Consider the following 18,336-nt stretch of genomic DNA (forward strand, 5'->3'; position numbering starts at 1 on the left):
GACCAGTGCCAGAAGGTATGAAAAGGTGAAGAGTTTCTCACCTTTTTTTTTTCTTTTTTTGGTAGCTCCACTCATTGATGCATTACACAGTTACCGAGTTTATTCCTATCCTGTATTATACTCAGAGGGTGCACAATGGGGGCGGGAAAAAGAAGTGTTGATGACTAGAACTGGAAAACGAACCTTGATTCAGTCCACGAAAGAGTTGAGGGAAGGAAGAGGCTCAGGTCCTGTGTGTGATTATATCAGTATCCCAATGGGCAGCGTGTCTACGCTGCCATTTTGTTGGCAGTAATCCTCGATCCGGTTTGGCTTTCCTGATCCTCAATATGGGATAGGGCCATTTCCCCCTCTGGCATTTGCCATCCTAGTGCCCTGTAGTCTCTTTGTCTTGAGCTATAGGGTTGAGAGGAATACCTGTGGGTGTTTGTTTATTTTGCCAACTATTGTAAAGCTTGTCCTCATTCTCCAGCAAATGTTTCATTCTGGTTGTTTACTGGGAGGTGAAGTGAGGAGTCTGGAGATGTGCTGTCCAATGCGGTGGCCACTTGCCACACATGGCCGTGGAGCGCTTGTAATGCGGCCAGTGTGACATGTTGGAAGGGTAATACTTTGCATATATTCGTAAAATGAATTCCTTTTAATATTCTTTTTCAGCGTGGTGACTATAATATTTAAACTTGCATACATGGCTCACGTTACATTTGTACGGGACAGTGGTCAGCACCTGGGAAAGATCACAGAGCACACTAAATTCACCTTGTGTTTTCCTCTGAGTTCTAGCAATGTTAGCATTCAGGGGAAAACCTTCCACAGTCATAATTTTCATTAAAAAATGTCTGATGCAGAGGAATTGGCTCATTTTACATTATTGCTTGGACTGGAGGAGAATCTGACATTTGGTATTTTCATAATTGAGAACATAACTTGCTGACTTAAAAAAAAAATCACAACATTTTGTGCTTGGCCTTAGGTACCAGACTCTGAGCTCTTTGAAAGTAGGGGTTGTGTCCTTTTCACTTTCTACCATCATTTTTCCCCAAACCACACACTAACTAGCACATAGAAGGTGGTTAACTGGCATTTGTTGAGAAACAAAATAACTTTAAAAAAAGAGGAAGCCTGTGAAGCTACCCTGTATTTATGGTTGGGAGAGAGAATATCCACCTTTATAAGGCATCCTTTTTTCTTAAGTCAGCCACCAAAAGTGAAGAACATTGATCCAAGTGTTTATTTACTTCTTGATTTAATTACTATTCTCATCAGGTGTCCCTGTCAGTTCTGCTTATGGTAAAGAATCTTTTCAAAATTCTTAACCTCACCACCCCTCTGGCTAAGGGGAGAGCAAGAAGGATGCTGCTGCTTCCACATACTGATTCTCACCTTGTTTACAGATTACATTTAAACGCCTGGCGACTGGATTATTCTTATTTTTCCTCTTGTTTGATCCTTTCCAGCATCTATCTGTACTATGGAGAGTATGGGAATCATAATGAAAGATGAGTTGAGGCTTAGTTATATTGCCTTCCATTTGGCTTTTTTATTTTATCTACTTCCTAATGAGCAAGAGCCCCTGTGAACACATGCCTTCCAGGCCCTTAGTCTTCTATTACTTCTACTCCCCTGATTCTTCCTTCCTTCTTCAGTACAAGACCGGGCTGGGTGAGGGAGCAGGCTTCATGTGATGACATTAATCGCTCAGAGCCCTGTGCTGGGAAAAACAAGAGCCTTTATGATTCCAGGTGTAGACTATAACTGATCCTTGAATCCGGCTATGGTTAAGAACATGTTGCCTTGGTTAGAAGGAAGTCTCAGAAAATCTCTGATGGCTTTGTCACTTACTATTTCTAGAAAAGACCTCTTGCAAGATTATATATATCCTTACTTCTAAGAAATATTTGAAGCTTTGATTCTTTCTGCAGAACAGAATAGAAGATCGTGGAAACTATTGGAAGTGGACAGTGGTAATAAGTGGAGAAAGGATTGGCCTTCCAGTCAGAAGACCTGTGTTTAATTCTTGGCTCTCATATTTTCTAGCTGTTGGTTTCTTGTCAAGAAACATATCATCTCTGAGCACTCATTGCTTTATCTTCCTAAACTTGCCAATGTCTACTTCACGGGGTTGTCATTTGTTAATATAAATTGAGTACCTATTTTAGGGACTGATACTTTGGCTTTGTAAACACTGAATGAACTGGTTTTCTCACACGTCTTGTGATTTTGCTGGTTATAGACCAATAGCCATCTTCTGTCTTCATTTTGGAGGCGGAGGAGGAAGGCAATGGGGTGATCGTGTGGTAAAATCCACTTTAATTCCAGCTTTGAGAAAAAGAGCAGGGAAAATGTGGTAAGCAATTGCTTCTAAAAAGCTCGGGCTAAAAGCACTTGATGGATTTGTGCTGGCTTCCCGGTAGACTCATCTCTGTACTGCCCACATAGCACAATTAATAGTTATTACTCAAGAAGGAACAAATAAAAAAAAAGAGAGAGCAGGCATAAAAACATCCTTTTATCTTTCTGATGATGGTCCTTTTTGTCAGGTCCGTGGAGCCATACCTGTGAATCATCCTGGGAAAACACAGTGTGGGTGACTAGAAGGAAGATCTTGTGGCTTATTTCTTACCCACTTCCTGTGTAGGGGAAATGTCTAAGCTCATCTTTCTTATCTACTGATGCCTTGTCAATATCCACTACCGTTCACCATGCATCTTCACAAACGGGGGCCTCTTTCTCACATCCTCACTTTGAATGTAGAAAACTAGTTACTTTCTGGGCCGAAAGAGTTGTAAAAAAACAGCAGAATAAAGTTAAGAGGGTAAGCATGGGGCCATTGAAGAATGCTGGAGTAGACATTACTCTGAATGTGAGCATAGAAATACTCACCGTGTTTGTTGCATGAGGATATGGAATGAGTCACAGTTCTGCTACAGACTGACCACATGACCTTGGGGACTTCACTCTTATGCTACCGGAGTCCACGGATCAAGTTTTGCCACTTGCAGTCATAAAGCTTAGTCAGACCCTAAGGGGACCCTGACTTTGAGGATGAATGTCCCGTGTGGGCATCTAATTCTTCTACAGATTTCACTTCTCAGGTGGGGTGGAAGTGAGGGTCATGCAGTTGAGGATCCGTTCCTGAGTTTGCATGCAGCTGAAGCAGGAGTGTTTTGGGTGAACTGGGTAATGTCTCTGAATATCAGCTTTGTCATCTGGAGTTGTAGTCTATGAAATAGCATAGAGTTGTCGCCAGAACTGTAGAGAGTGTGTGTTGTTATGTGCCTGGTAGGGAATAAGCTCTTAATAAAGGATTGGCATTCTTGTGGTTATTACCTATAACCACAGCACTTTTCCTTTGCCCTTTCTTACAGGGATGGACTGTGGCTACAGGAAACATTAGTTTTGAAATGCTTTGCACTAGATAGAAACTATCTATGTAATGAATAATGTCATTAAAGAAAGCTTAAATTCAATGCATTTTCTTCTTTTAAATTTTTACCTGTGGATTATTTGTCCTCAAGTCTTGAATAGTTACTATTTTGCTATATCTTTTAGATTTTTTTCTGCATTTTCTTTCTATTTCACCTATTATTACCCTAAGCCAAGCTCTCACTGCCTCCTGCTCTACTAGTGGTTCTGCCTCCAGAACCCCTAGAGCCTTGGTTCTCCAAGTGTGGTTCCCAGAGCAGCAGCGTCACCATCCAGTCTCACAGCTGGTTAGAAACGTAGGGTTTCAGGTCCCACCCAGACTTGCTGAATCAGGGGCATGTTTCCCACCAAGCTGTGGGCGTATGTGGGAGACTCCCACCCTTGCTCACCATCCATGCTTGGCCTCTGTGTGTGTGTGTGTGTGTTCTGCCTCCAGAGTACTTCCTGATTCTGATTGCCTTTTGCGAGGGGCAGTTGAAAAGGTAAGCGAGGGGCCAGGGAAGAGCACTGGAGTAGGAGTAGAGTGACTCGGTACCACTCGGTACCAGTCACCTTCCATCGCTTTGACTTGGCAATAGAGTATCTGAAATGATCTCCATAATGCTTTTTCTTGTGGCCCTTCTCCATAACACACTGAAAGATCTAAGTTGTTAATTGGATCATATCAAGCCCCCACCATACAGGGGTTTCCATGGTATATAGAAACTTTTGAAAGACCTTTTCATGGACTACAAAGCTCTTTCAGATGGGCCATGTCTTTTCCTTTATCTCCTACCCTTAACCACCACACTGGCTACAGACACGCTGGTCTATCTTGTACTGTATATAAGCCAAGTTTGTTTCCCTGACTTTCCTTTGATTCTGTATATGGCTGGCTTGGAGTCAACATCCAAGGCCCATTATATATGGCACCTCAGAGAGATCCAGAAATCTCTATCTACCGTAGCACACTTCTTACCTCCCTATCACTTTTCCCCATTATCTTGTTTTATATTCTACACCATATTTATGGTTCTCTGAAAGAGAATGGTTAGTATGTCTTTGCTTTTTTAAATACATTGCAAACACTTTTGCTGAGAGATATCTTAGGTATGACAATAATGATGAAGATTTGCTGGGTGTCTACTCTGTGCTAGGCACTGTATATAGTAAACTAATGCATCAGTTCATTTGGATTATTCCATTCTCTTTAGTGGCTTATTTATTTGTGTCTTTGTCTTCCTCTTGTCTTAGGATCTTAGCTTCCTAAAGGTGGGGACCATGTCTTGTTTTTGGCTACTAGATCCCAGCATGTGGAAAGTTGCCCAGCATAGGAGAAGTGCTTGCTCAGGAAATGACTGTTCAGGGAATGAACGGATCCTAGAAGATTATCATCTGAGAATAGGTCTACATGGAAGGAAAAAACAGTCTTTCTCATCCCCTATTCCAGATATGTTCCTGGAGAACATAACCTTACGGTCACCATTATCTTTAGTCTAAGAAAGGGAGCAGGCTTTGGAATCTGATTAACGGTCTCCTATAGTGACCTTGGGTGCCGATGCAGATCCTGCCCATGTGGGGCAGAGGTTCTTGAGTGGAACCTTAATGAGAGCAAGTCCTGTCTAAAGCCTTCAGTTTGGCATTTGGTGTGTTTGAAAATACAAGGCCTCTGACTGGATGTTCTCTTGCGCACGTTGTCAGTGTGCGTATGTGAACCTGTTATTATTATTGATTTAACCAACAGTAACCATGGTGAGTAGACCTATCACACAGCATTTTTTTTGAGTCAGTTTAAAATGCTGACAATTAAATATACCGTACTCTTTTAAGTGATCCATCAGTCTCCCTTGTTGTCATGGTGACCGGAGTATATTTAGAAATGTGACAAGTACACTGAGTTCAATTGCACTTTTGCCAAAACATAGTTTTGCAGCTAAAATTGAATTTCCCGATTGAAGATCCAAGTGCTGCTAAGGGGGCATGATCATTGCTATACGTTATTCTGGAAGCACAACTTACATCATTCTATTAAATCACCAGTAAAAGTCTCATCAGGATAGTGAGATATTGGCACTTGAAGTAGTTATACTTATAGTTGACAAAATAATGTGAAATAAAGGTGGCAGGTTTTTTTCCTTTAAAAATGAAATTGGGCCTTACCAATACAACTAGTTTGATGATTAATTCCTTTATATATTCATAAAGAAGTTGTAGGTAAGTGTGCATGCATCTGTTCCTCTAGATTATATTCTGTTAATCCAAAGAATTGATCAAGGACCTCCTCTCTCCTAATTGCAATCTATTCTTAGCAGTATGAGGACCTTTTTTGGGGGGGGTTGTCTGACTTTGGATTAACAAGTATCCTTATTTTTCTCCACCCCCATTCTTTCCGGGTTTTAAGTGAAGGGGGATAAAGAGATAAAGCGAACATGACTCTTGGCCCAAACAAAGGAAAAGTAAAAGTCTTCTCTCTTGTCTAATCAGGAAATTGGTTAGAATTTTCACTTTCTGTGGTCCTTTGTCCTGTCACCATAGTGTTGAGAATGACGTTGCCTCTGAACTGCTGCTTATTTGACCACAGAAAGTTTAGGACCTTATGCAGTGGCTGGTTAAGACAGATTCTCTTCTCTTGAGGTGGGACACAAATACTCCCAGATACTTTTGCTTCTCTGTTTTCATGGAGCTGAGTGCTTGGGTATCTGGGATAGATTTTGAGCCCTTGATAACGTGGTTACACTATTTATTTCATGTACATTGCAAACAATGATAAGAAACATCTTAGTTATAGTAACAACGAGTATGATTTACTGAGTTATTTTTTACTTGCTAGGCACTGTGTATATAGTAAGCTCTTTAATGGATCATTTCACTAGAGCTGCACACTAAGCTTAGAAAGTAGGTCCTACTGTCATTCTCATTTTACATTAAAGAAACTGGGTTAGAGAGATTTTGTATCTTTCCTAAGTATACCTTGAGTTATAGCAGAGTCTGGATTCTGTTCCAGGTGCCTTCAGAATCAGTGCCTGCCCTGAAGAAGGTACATGATGTTTGTTGACTAACTAATGGCCTACTCCATGGTGAAGTCATAGAGATGTTTCAGTGTTTCCAAAGGCTCGCTGAAGTGGCAGCTACATAAAGGTGAACAGTAGCAGGATCTGAAAGTGGAGCAGAGCCTCTGTCTTTCCTAATGGTTTAGAACCACCAAAGGGCATTAGTGCTCAACAGGAAGGGAACATACAAAAATGGTATAGGAAACAGAGGACTCAAGGAACTTATATGTACAACCCATGGACTTGAACTTAAAGGGGTGGGTATGCTGGAGGGTTGGGGGGAAGGGTGGAAGGGGGATAAAGGGAGAAAAATAGGAAAAACTGTAATAGCATAATCAATAAAAATATTTTTTAAAAAAGAACGGAACATACATAATCCCATCCAGGCCAGTGTATCAGTCTCAGGGCCTCTTTATTCTCTTAAACATGAATTTTTATTTATGTAAGTTGTAGTTAATGAGATTCATTATGGTAGAAATTTTAACAGAAATTAAACAGATATTATTAAGTGCAAAATATATGTATAAAAATAGTATATTTTCCAAAACGAACCAAAAAACATTATTGAGAAAAGTGGCAACTGGCTTCTCACTTCCTCTTTGAATTAGTTGTGATTTATGTTTTGATTAAAGTTTGTGAAGAAAGAAGATCCAGAAAGGATTTCCAAAAAGGATTGGAAAAGGAAGGGAAAATGAAGTAATTGTGGGTTTTATTCTTTGAAACCACACCAAAACTTAACAAGTGGTAGTTTTCTAAAGTTTAGTTAAAATGTGAAATCAGCAATCAATAAGCATTTTATACTCTGTTATGTCAAGATCTAATGGCCTAATTATTACTTTGAATGGGTTTCCACCTGTGAGTTTTTAACATCACACATCGTCCATTTGGAAAATACTGAGTCATGCAGATCTTCCAAATGTTCCCATGTTTTATTCTAAACCACACAAAACCATACTTAGCGATACTAGTATTGATTTCATCAAAGAAGTATTTTAAATATTAGGAAAATGTCAAGTGCATAATAATAGATGTAAGATTCATAAAATTTTAATTTTCACTTTAAAACTTGAACTTTATCATTGGCAACAGAAACTTGTTAGTTGTTTTCCTTTAAGTGATAGGCTTTCTTGCTTTATTTTTGAGAAAATACCCCACAAAACCCAAGTCTGAGTGACCATGGTTTGTTCATCATTCTTTCACATAAAAATGGTGTTCCACTGAAAGCCAGTCCAAAAGAACCTGTGCGCACCAATGTTCATAGCAGCACAGTTTACAATAGCCAAGTGCTGGAAGCAACCTAAGTGCCCATCAGCAAATTAGTGGATCCAAAAACTATGGTACATTTACACAATGGAATTCTACACAGCAGAAAGAAAGAAGGTGCTTCTACCCTTTGTGACAGCATGGATGGAACTGGAGAGCATTATGATAAGTGAAATAAGCCAGGCAGTGAGGGGCAAATACCATATGATCTCACCTTTAACTGTAACATAATCAACAAAATGAACAAGCTAGCAAAATAGAACCAGAATCATTGAAGTTAAGAACAATCTAACAATAGCCAGAGGGGATGGGGGAAGGGATAGTGGGGAGAAGGGTTCTCAGGAACTACTATAAAGGACACATGGACAAAACCAAGGGGGAGGGTGGAGGCGGGGGAGGGAGGTGGGTTTGGATGGGGTGGCGGGGAGGTGTGGTGAGAAAATGCAGACAACTGTAATTGAACAACAATAAAGTGATTAAAAAAATTTAAGAACTAGCTTACCCTCCTAATTGGTGGGAGTTAACCACTGAAGGTAGAAAATAAGAATACAATTACAAGGACTGCCAGTATAATTCAAAATAAAGTGAAGATTAAAAAAAAAATGTGTTTCATGCAAAGAGCTGGTAGTTCAGCTCTTAATTCAGACAGTCTTCCACGTGCATTTCTCTCGGAGATGACTGTGCAGTTTGGGGTGCAGCGGAAGTGCTTCATGCGTGTTTCCTATTCCATCACATGGAATATTAGAGAGGTGTGTTCTCAGGGACTGAGATCTTATAAAATTAGTATTTAATGCGTGAAGAACAGTCTTACATAAAACTAGCTTTTGCACCCACCTTTACTGTGGGTGCCTGATGGTGAAAAGTTAATGACTATTGGTACATTTTGGTGCCACTGTCTCGATCCATATTAAAACTCCATTTTTCCCACTATCGCTTTTGCATCATTCTTGTAAATGTGAACACATTGAAAGAGGCTCATCACACATTAGTAGTATTATGAACTCGCAGACCCTTGAGAAGTGTAGAGACCCCGCCCCACACTTTCATTTTACAGAGGGGAGAGCTGGAAGAGGCCTACCCGAGACAGCGACACTAGTTAGTGGGGGAGCTGGGGCAAGAATCCACTTGTTACTGTGTTCCTCTTTTTTTTTCTTTTTATTTCCTGCTTTAAGTTAGATATTTCTGCACGTGTGTGTGTGTGTGTGTGTGTGAAAATTGAACTTATTTGAAAAGGTCCCTAGTTTTGGCATATTAAAGCCTTTGATTAGTTTCCCTGCTCTGCACCCACCACACCGCACCGCTGCTCTCTCTTCTGTTTGTTTGGTAGCAACCAGCGCTGCCTCTTTAAACATAAAATACTTTGTCTCAGCCAAGGCTGAGAAGTTGAAAGTGGAGTTAACTGCTTGTTTATTTTTTGGCTTAGAATTCCAGCTTTGTGGGGGAGAAAAATAAATGACTTTGGATTGAAGCAGCCACTACCTTCTTCACTTAGATTAGTTAAAAGTCACAGGAAGGAAATTATACACACAACCATTACCTTTATCTCACTGCACATTACTGGACACCTAGCCAAATGCCCTCCGATTCTCTATTAAAGCTTCTCTCTCTCTTTCTTCCCTGTGGGAGGGAGGGAGATTGCCCAATTAAAAAATTGCTCTTAATTTTGCTTTTGCTTATGTGAATATTTTAAGTGATCTGTTTTCTTCAGTAAGAAGTGGTCTGACTGTGAAACCCTAATGAAGAATGCTGAGAAAAGCAATAGAATCGGTCCCAGATACTCCATTTTTTCTGTAACACCTATCACCTGTTTTAGAGTGGGTTTTGGAGCGGGGCTGGGTCCAGAGAGAGGTTGCAGTGGGTGGAAGTGAGTAAATCTGGCAAACTGCGAAAGTAGGTTTGCAGGGTCTCAAATGTATTGTTTCCTTATTTTTAAACAAGTTGGATGTTGTTTTGTAATAACTCATTTTTTCTTATTTCTCATCCACCATTTGATTGCTTTCCCTCACCTGTGAGTTTTTTGTGTTAAACCCTGTTTTCTAACACTCTTCTGATTCTTTCTCCATGCCTCTCCTTGTCACCCAAAAGTGAGATATGACTTGACCTTTGGTTCTGTTGTGCGTGGGCTCCTCCTCAAACCTAGGCCTTTGGTGACTTCCTTTTCTTTCTATAGAACTGATGTTTCCTGCCTTTTGTTACCCTCAAACCATTTAATATTTTTTTCTTTCTCCCTTCCTTAGACTTCTAGTGATGATTTTTCCTCACTGTTTATTAGGCCCACAAATTGCCCAGCAGGAGTTCTGCTTTAAGCCTTCAAGATGTGTTTTCTGTGTCCTCGTCTTAACTTCTGGAGCATGGGGACTGTCCTGCACTTGGTACATTGCAGGCGCTCCGTGGATGTAGTGAATGAGTGTTGTGTTTGTCCAGGGTCTCTTCTTCAAAAGGCATTCTTCAAATTTTTGTCTTGAGATCTGAGATGTTGTTTGTCTCTCAATATTGGACAGCTAGATCTCTGAAACACACCACTGCATCGGTCCATCTTTTAGTGCGGACTCCTTCCCACTGCCAGGATGTCACACGTGCCTTGCCGACAGATGGCCATTTAGCCTCTACTTGAACACTTCTAATTCTTTGTGAGGCAGTTTGTTCTGTAGCTGGGCAGCTTCTGGTTTAGAGATCTTCTTTACATTGCTCTGAAACTAGTTTCCAGGATCTCAACCCTCATAGTCTAAATTGCATATTTTGCAAAGTGTAACATGGCTTTTTCACAACACGTCCTCAGATACTCGAAGATAGCTGTAATTCCTCCATTCACTTGCTCTTTCAGTGTTTTTCTCGCTGTCTACATCCCAAGACTTAAAAAGGTTTATATGCTTATATTTTTATGCCTTCCCTATTTCCACATCACTTTCTACACTGCCATCATGCCATCCAACTACTAGTCCTCATTCAAGACTGCTTTTTTTCTGGTAGATACTGAGAACAGTATGAGTTTGTGGGTCTTAAAGGTGTGATAGAAATACTAGTAGCATAACTTATGAGGTGTGTGAACTCAATCAGATTACTTAATTTTTCTAAGCCTTGGTTTACTCAGATGCAAACTTAACATGGTTTTCTTGACAAGTAATGTTTTTCTCTACATAAATTTTCTCAACTCCTGCCTACATTTTTACTCATGAGTTCAACCTTTGTTATTATTTCTGTGAAAAACTTTTTTTTTTACCCTTAAATGGGTTTAGGATGACTAGTCATTGCAGATGACTTAACGCCTCGATGAGCCCCTCACTCAGTAGCTTTTAGATTTAGTGGAACAGTAGTTTTGAAAGTTAAATATTCAATTAATTTCAACCCAACTAACAGTTTCCAAGCACTTCTTGTAGTGGGCAGTTAGATAACCATGAGAAGAGCAAGGAAAATGGGCCAGGTACAGAAGGTCACCAGGGCAGAAACTCGCCCGCAGTGCCTAGCAATGGGTAAATCTGGGAAGATAAGGATCTTGCCCCCAGGGTAACCTTTCCTCCCCTAGCACGTCTCCATGCCTGGGAGTTATACTCCCTTAGAGGAGGAAGGAACAACAGGGCCAGAGAATAGCCCTTAAGCATTAAGCTCGATGGACAATGAGGTTCTGACCTACATCTAATACAACTAGGTCTCAGTTGTGTTTTAGCTCCAGGCCCAGAAAAGCAGCAAAAGCAGACAAGTCATGCCATGGTTGACAGTGGGGCCAACTGCATTGAATAATGACTCCCTGCCCTGGGCCTTATCAATCAGTGGAGACCAGGGACACACCTGGAAAGCTTATGAATATTCTTTTGGGATCCTCCCCTGAGACCACCAGATAAATACCCTCAAAACAGAGGACTCAAAAACAGTGCTCCTTTCTCTCATATTCTATCTCCTCCCCCCGCACACTCCCTCCCCCTGATCTTCCCCTGTATTCCTCTCTGCCTCCCTCCCTCCCTCATCCTCTCTCCCATTCTCCCTCCCCCTTTCTCCCCCTGACTCTGGCACATCCTGAAGGCTTTTCACATCCCTTTCCCCCAGGCACATTTTCCTTGCCTCTCTCTTTCCCCTAAGCTCCAAGGGCCCTTCCTTTGCTTCTGTAACTTGTGTTCTGGAGCCCATTTCTTCTATAGCTTACTTCTTCTACCTCTGTGACTTTCCAAATAAACTTTCTGTTATAATTTAAGTCTTGGTTCTGAATTCTTTCTTAGCCAGAACCAAAGTATGGTCTGACTCTACTGGTCTAACACCTGGTGCCGTTTTCATTTTGCCGCTGCTAACACATTGATCTAGATGCTGTAGGAATTGCACAGAATGCTTGTTTTCATTTGTTCATGCATTCATTTAATTGACTTTTTCTCGAGCATCTACTAATGACCATATTCTGGATTGGGTGTTTGGATGTAAGAAACTGAGTTACACAAGCTTTCTCTCTTCACCATGCACAAACAAAGTGTGAGACAGTGTGGTAATTTTAGTGATCTAGATATGGAAACAGGCATTGTGGTAGTCTTCAGAAAGACTGCTTCACCAAACCTTTCTAGATCAGGAAAACCTTCACAACAGGGAAGATGCTTACTGTTCAAATAGGGTCTCAAGTCCACTAGAAAAATAAGACCCATACTAGCGTTTGGTTACATTTAGTTATAAACCCATTTTTGTGAAAACCAACCTCTAAGTTCCATGTGTTACCCTGAGCACAGCCCCACATACCCCGCAGTTGCATGCGTGCACTGTTTTTCATTTTTTCTGTTTCATTTAGGGGCCTTATATCCTCCGAATAACTGAAAGATAGATGTGATGATGTTACAGACTCACTTTTGGGACATAATTACTGCATGAACACATACATCCATATTTCCAAGTAGAAACAATAGCATATATACATACAAGTGATCTCTTGACGGTAGGACGTACTATAGAGACCTTTCTCACCCACCATTTTAGTTACTTCTTACAGAACAACGTGGTCCTTGTGGGTTTCCGGAGTGTCTTAAGCACTCTTACTGACAGGCATTAGCACAAGAATCAGCACTAAATAATTATGTATGGAGGATTAGCAACATTTTTTTTCTGTCTTTATTCCAAATTAATCATGCTGCATTTATTTAGATCATAAGACCAGGGCTGTCCAAAAGCAGGTGTCAAGGAAAGAGTTTTTTCCCACTCTGTGGGTCACCTTTGTCACTTGTCAAATGAGAATATTGCTGCTACTACTGACAATAGCACCAATTTTACCCTACTGGATTGAGGTGAAGAGTAAAATCATTAATCTGTGTGAGAGAATAATCTGTGTAACTGGTCACAATTGTAAATACCTAATGTACCTTTTGAGTGACCAGATTGTCAGCTACTTAAACCAAGATGAATTCAGCTTAATTAATTATTTTTTATCTGTTTCTCCAAACTTTCTGAGTTAGCATCCTGTTTCCTCCCTTTTGTTTACCCCAGAGTGATTGGTGGCCAGTGCTATATGTTCAATAAGCACTTGTTGATTTATTTTTTTTAAAGTACTACTGATATTTTTGCTTAGGATTCCTGAAACATCTTATTTAATTCCTAGATTATAAGTTCTTTTGATAAAACCCTTATAAATATCACATGAAGAAGTTGAGCATTACTTTTAGGCCAAAGCAATTTACTTTTCAAAAATCTGATTAATTTCAACACAATCAGCCAGGATGTCAGAAGATCTCAGTGTCCCTGATAGATGCTGACAGGTGAGGAAATTAAAATCAGGGAGGGAAGCAATTAAATACTGGCAAACATTACTTTAATGAGACAACCAAATCATTCACAAGCCATGGAATATGTTGTATTCATGATAAGTGTCTTAGGGCGGCAGGTGAGAGAGTGCATTTAAAAATGTTCTTCATAAAGGACTTGATGATGGCAATGAGGACCTCTACACGTTTGTTATCTAATGCCTTTGGCGTAATCTAACACTTTACTTGCTTTGGGGACAGATGTCCTAATAATAATGCTTAAGATTATGACATTGTTTAATTTTTAAAAATCTTAGTATAAGTAATCCTTTCACTACCACCTTCGCCACCATGTAAAACTTACCAAAATGAACAAAGTACAGGCAAGGTAATTTATGGCTTTGTAAGAGTGGGTTAGAGATAATCGTGGTCAAGACCTGTGAAAAAGGAAACAGAAAAATGCATATTTCATGCAAGTTTTGTTTCAAAAGATTTGGGAATTAGAGGGCTAAGCACAGAACCGAGGTCCTCAATCCACATACAGGTACTCTCTTCAAGATAACACCCTCTACTCAGAAAGAGCGTCGGGGACCACAGGGCTGAAGAGCTACCCTCTTCACGGATTAATGGAGTTAATGGAGTTTTCACAAGTTCTATCATATTTCTTAGTAAGATACAACACTCATATTAAGTATTAAGAGGCACATTTACATTGGCCTCAGCAAATCTAATGTCAAATGGTTGGAATTTCTGTTAGTCATCATCCTAGTGGAATATTGCTTAAAAAGTATCCTAGGGTACAGTGATCGATTCAAGAGATACCACGGTTTGTCTAAAACTTGTTGAAACAGGTCTTTCTGTGCTTTTCGTTTCTTATGTCCTTCTATTTTCTGCTTTTTTTCTTTATTCTCCATCATTTTTTCCACTCTCATTTTTTTCCTGATTTAATTTTTTCCCCCTGTTTTCCCCCAAATGTAGTAGAAATGATCTATTATTCTATATTAGTACCAGCTAAGTTTGGTAAGTCTTGCTTTTGCTTAGATTCTAATTAATAGGTTGAAGTTTTATAAGTTAGAGGTTGATTGTACAGGTTTTTTGGGGTTTTTTTTAGTTTTTGGTTGCAGTTACTTCTGGAGACGAGAACATTTTTCCTGGGAGAGGATGGCATGGGTGGTTTGAGAAAGGGTGCAAACATGCCGGGTTCTGGCTCAGCAGTCATAAAATACACAGAGGTAGCCAAGGGTAACTGGCTTCATTACCAAGATGCTAGAGTGGGACTTGTCCATTGTCCCAGATGTCTTTCTGGGCCCAGTGGGGAACTCCATTCCATTAGGAAATACTCTGGAGTTCCTGAGAACACATGCCACTAAAATCAAGTGAAGAGGGCTGGGGAGCTTAGCTGGAAGGCTTCAGCTTTTCTACTGCATAAGATGAGAATTACTGATGAAGGCCCCTTCACAAAAATTGAATGGTGTCAACGTCTGTTGTTTCTGTGGCTAATGTTTTGAGGGCCTGCACAAGGATGTTGCATCTTTGAAACTTCACTGGGGAGAACTGAGAAAGTGTTTATGGTAACCCTGCATCAAACGCTGCTTCTGCATCAGCCAGCTTAGTAATGTGTTACCTTCTGGTTAGACCACAGATGTGAAGTCTTCTCTTTCTCCTTTCACTTGCCAGTGAAGCAGTACTGAATATTAATGTTTTGGTGCCTTGACAATTGACTTTTGTATGGTATATACTCATTTTCCCTTACGCTCCAAATAGAGCATTCTCAAATTGGTGGCTGCATTATGAGTAGGAGGGTCCTTGCCGGTTTTGGTGTCAAGGTACAAGGTTAAATTTTTATATGTTTCATATTAACTGAGTGCTCTTTGAAGTTTGGTTCCCTTATTGGTAAAATTGGGGCAAAAAGGTCTCATTGGGGCTATAATGAGGACAATTTGACATAAAATGGTCATGCAGTAATTTTCCACAGTATAAACTATAAGGCTAAAAGATGATGAACGTTTTAATTTTGGTGGCATATGACAAGAACTACTCAGAGGGCATCCTATCAACCATGTTCTATTCTTAACCTGATTTGAGTCTTCTATGAAAATGAGGTATATTGCAAAAACTTCCCGAGGTCTTATACTTCTCAGTAAATCGACCCATTGTTTAAAACAAATGCTTTGGTTGCAGTCCCGTTGGAAGCACCATCTGTCTGAACCTGAGGCACGAAACAAGCGCACACTTTAAAAGGACTTCAGATACACCTCTGGTCTTCTTAAAGGAGTAGCTCTTGCTTTGGGTGGTTGAGAAGTCACTTGAGTTTTAATTTTGAGGCTTTGCCTTTTGGAACAAAAGTGCTTTGTGATGTTGTTAGGTGAGGCCATTTGAGACTGACATAGACAAATATTGTTGTACTTTAAAACTGGAGGCACAGAATACCCAGTCCAGAGATATTCTCTAGCATTGTGTGCTTATAACATCATTTTTGATCGTATACACATAGGCTGACGGGAAGAAATAGAGTTGTGTGTACCACCACTGTCTACATCTATTGGTATGAAATACTGGAGGAAAATCTTACAAATAATGTTTATGTGAACTTTGGCTATGCAGTAGATATTATAATCTTCATTTACATACAAGGAAATTGACACTCAGATAGTTTAAGTATCTTACCTAAGGTTATCTGTAAGAGGAAGACAAGTCCAACCAGCTCCCAATCCTGTGTGTGCTTATTTCCCCATGTCAGTCAATAGCTAGTTTTACTTTATTATTCCTCCTTCCACCCACCCAAGTGGATCAAGTCAATGAGCTGTTTGTGTTTTCCCAAACTAATGTCTTAGGAGAAAATGAGGTATAAAGGAAAGACTACTAGACCACAGGGTCCCAACTCATACCCTGCCGTGTGCTACATTATGTGGTCTTGGCAAGTTACCTGCCTTTTCTGAACTTCAGCTTCCATATCTGTAAAGTGAGGACATTGATACCCATTTCACATGGTATTTGTAAAAGTCATAATGAGACAGATGTTTGTTCCCTTCTCATCTTCTCTGTGCCTCTGTAAGTTTCTGTTTCCTCACCTATGAAGTCAGTAAAATAATATTTTCCTGCTTCTTCATCAGGTTGGTATGGGGTCATAGGAGATAATGAATGTGAAAATGTTTTGCAAAACAAGAAACCACTATGTAGTTATGAGTGTATTATGATTTATAAATAAATACAGCTCAATATCTAAGAGTAACTTCTACCTAATTTTCATTTGCAGACACTACTGTTGCAGTTTGCTGAACCTTGTGTCCTCTGACCATTCCCAGAACTGTTATCTGAGGTAAGAGGGGACTGTCTTCACACTTAGGAATTGCTAATAGGAATCTTAGCCAATAATGTGTAAGGTTGATTTCACTCCCACCAGAAGAAACACAAAGGTCTTTCATGAGCACCAAAACTGAAAAATGGCCAAGATAATGAATTCCCCTCCTTTCATGTCTTCTTGATTTAATTTTCTCTTTCAATTTTTAGCCCTTAAGGTTGAATACAGAAGTTCAAAAACATAAGCTATGCGGCAGATTCAGATTTAATGAGTATTTGTCTATAACGTGCCATGTACTAGAATGTTCTTATCTACTGCCTGATTGTATGCTCAGACAGCATGTGGCAGGAGCTTTCTCTCTAGTTCCCTGACGCCTTTCTGAGTGCGTTTTTCACTGCACTGTGCTGCCAGTGTTTCCTGGCTCTCACCGAGCCAAACTTTCCTAGTTAGATCCATCACCATCTCTTAGCCGCCCAAAAAGAATCTCAAGAAAACATAATCCAAGGCTCCAACGACAACAACAAATTCCTAAGAATAAGCAAATAACTTAGAGACCTTTGAAACCCAGGACCCATACGAACTATCCAGGGGGACCTGTGTGAAGAAGATCGGCCTTTCACAGAGGAATGCCCTCTTCTCAAGTTCGTCAAGAAAATGGAGCCCAGAAAAAATATTGAAAAAAGCATGATAACTGTAAAATTTACAAAATGTGAGTTTTCTCCTACCGCTGACCAGTTGATATCTGCATTTCCAAGCTCGCTCTGCTGTATTCTTTGTCATCGTTTAGAAGTCTTTGGTACAGGATTTGTAGAAAAGCATCTTTGTGGAAGATCTGATAGCAATATAAAAATACTGTAAACATTTGTTCTGCTGAATATTGTGGTAATTCATTTGGTATGTTTTTTTCATGATCTTGAGCTCGTAAACGTGAGTTTAGTTACATAGACCTTGGAAAGAATTGAAGTTTGCTGGTACTGCCCTGTATTTGTAGGAGTGAATGATTTAGAATCAAGTAGAAATTATGCTGTTACATTAATATGGTTTTCAAAGCTGATATTCACTGTATGCATTGACTAAAAAACACGCCATGTGCAAACGAGGTGGGTGATATATGGACGGCAAATCTCCTCTGTAATTAGATGAGTTGTGTCAGCACTTGTGTTGGTCAGATTTTTTTTATTCTCATGACTCCAAAAAGAGGTTACAAGAAAAGGTAGTGACTAAAAATACAGGAATGGATCCTGCCCATCATTTGGTGCCTCTCTCGTCCATAAAGTGCCTTTGAAAAAAAATCTTCCTCATGTATTTCATGTACTTTCAGGGATAAATATATCAGACAAGACTGTACTATAGACATGTAATATCAGTTTTTGATAGCTCTGTTAGGCAGAGATCTGACTTGTTCATTTAGAAACTGTAATTATTATATTAACTTTTCTCCAAATGCTTAAATTGTTATGCATTAATAGAATAAGCTTTGAAAAGTGGTTAACTGTGCTCCCTCCTTCCTTTTTCACTGAAACCACCTGGAAACTACAAAGAGAGGTTTAATCAAGCTTGGTGAAATCATGAAAAATTGCTCATGAGAAAGAGGGACTTCTCTCTCTCTCTC

The 18,336-nt window shown here is 39.9% G+C and overlaps 1 protein-coding gene across 11 annotated transcripts in view; it reads left to right on the forward strand.

The window, feature by feature from the left end:
• LPP (LIM domain containing preferred translocation partner in lipoma) overlaps nucleotides 1-18,336 on the forward strand; it is a 633,676-nt gene that overhangs the window by 142,087 nt on the left and 473,253 nt on the right. For all 11 annotated transcript variants that reach the window (XM_053918206.1, XM_045199196.2, XM_053918208.1 and 8 more), the window contains one exon: nucleotides 16,680-16,742. The gene's annotated coding sequence lies outside the window, so the exon portion shown is untranslated. The remainder of the gene's footprint in view (nucleotides 1-16,679; nucleotides 16,743-18,336) is intronic.

The sequence above is a fragment of the Desmodus rotundus genome, chromosome 2, assembly GCF_022682495.2.
Source record: "Desmodus rotundus isolate HL8 chromosome 2, HLdesRot8A.1, whole genome shotgun sequence".
NCBI classification, from domain to species: domain Eukaryota; kingdom Metazoa; phylum Chordata; class Mammalia; order Chiroptera; family Phyllostomidae; genus Desmodus; species Desmodus rotundus.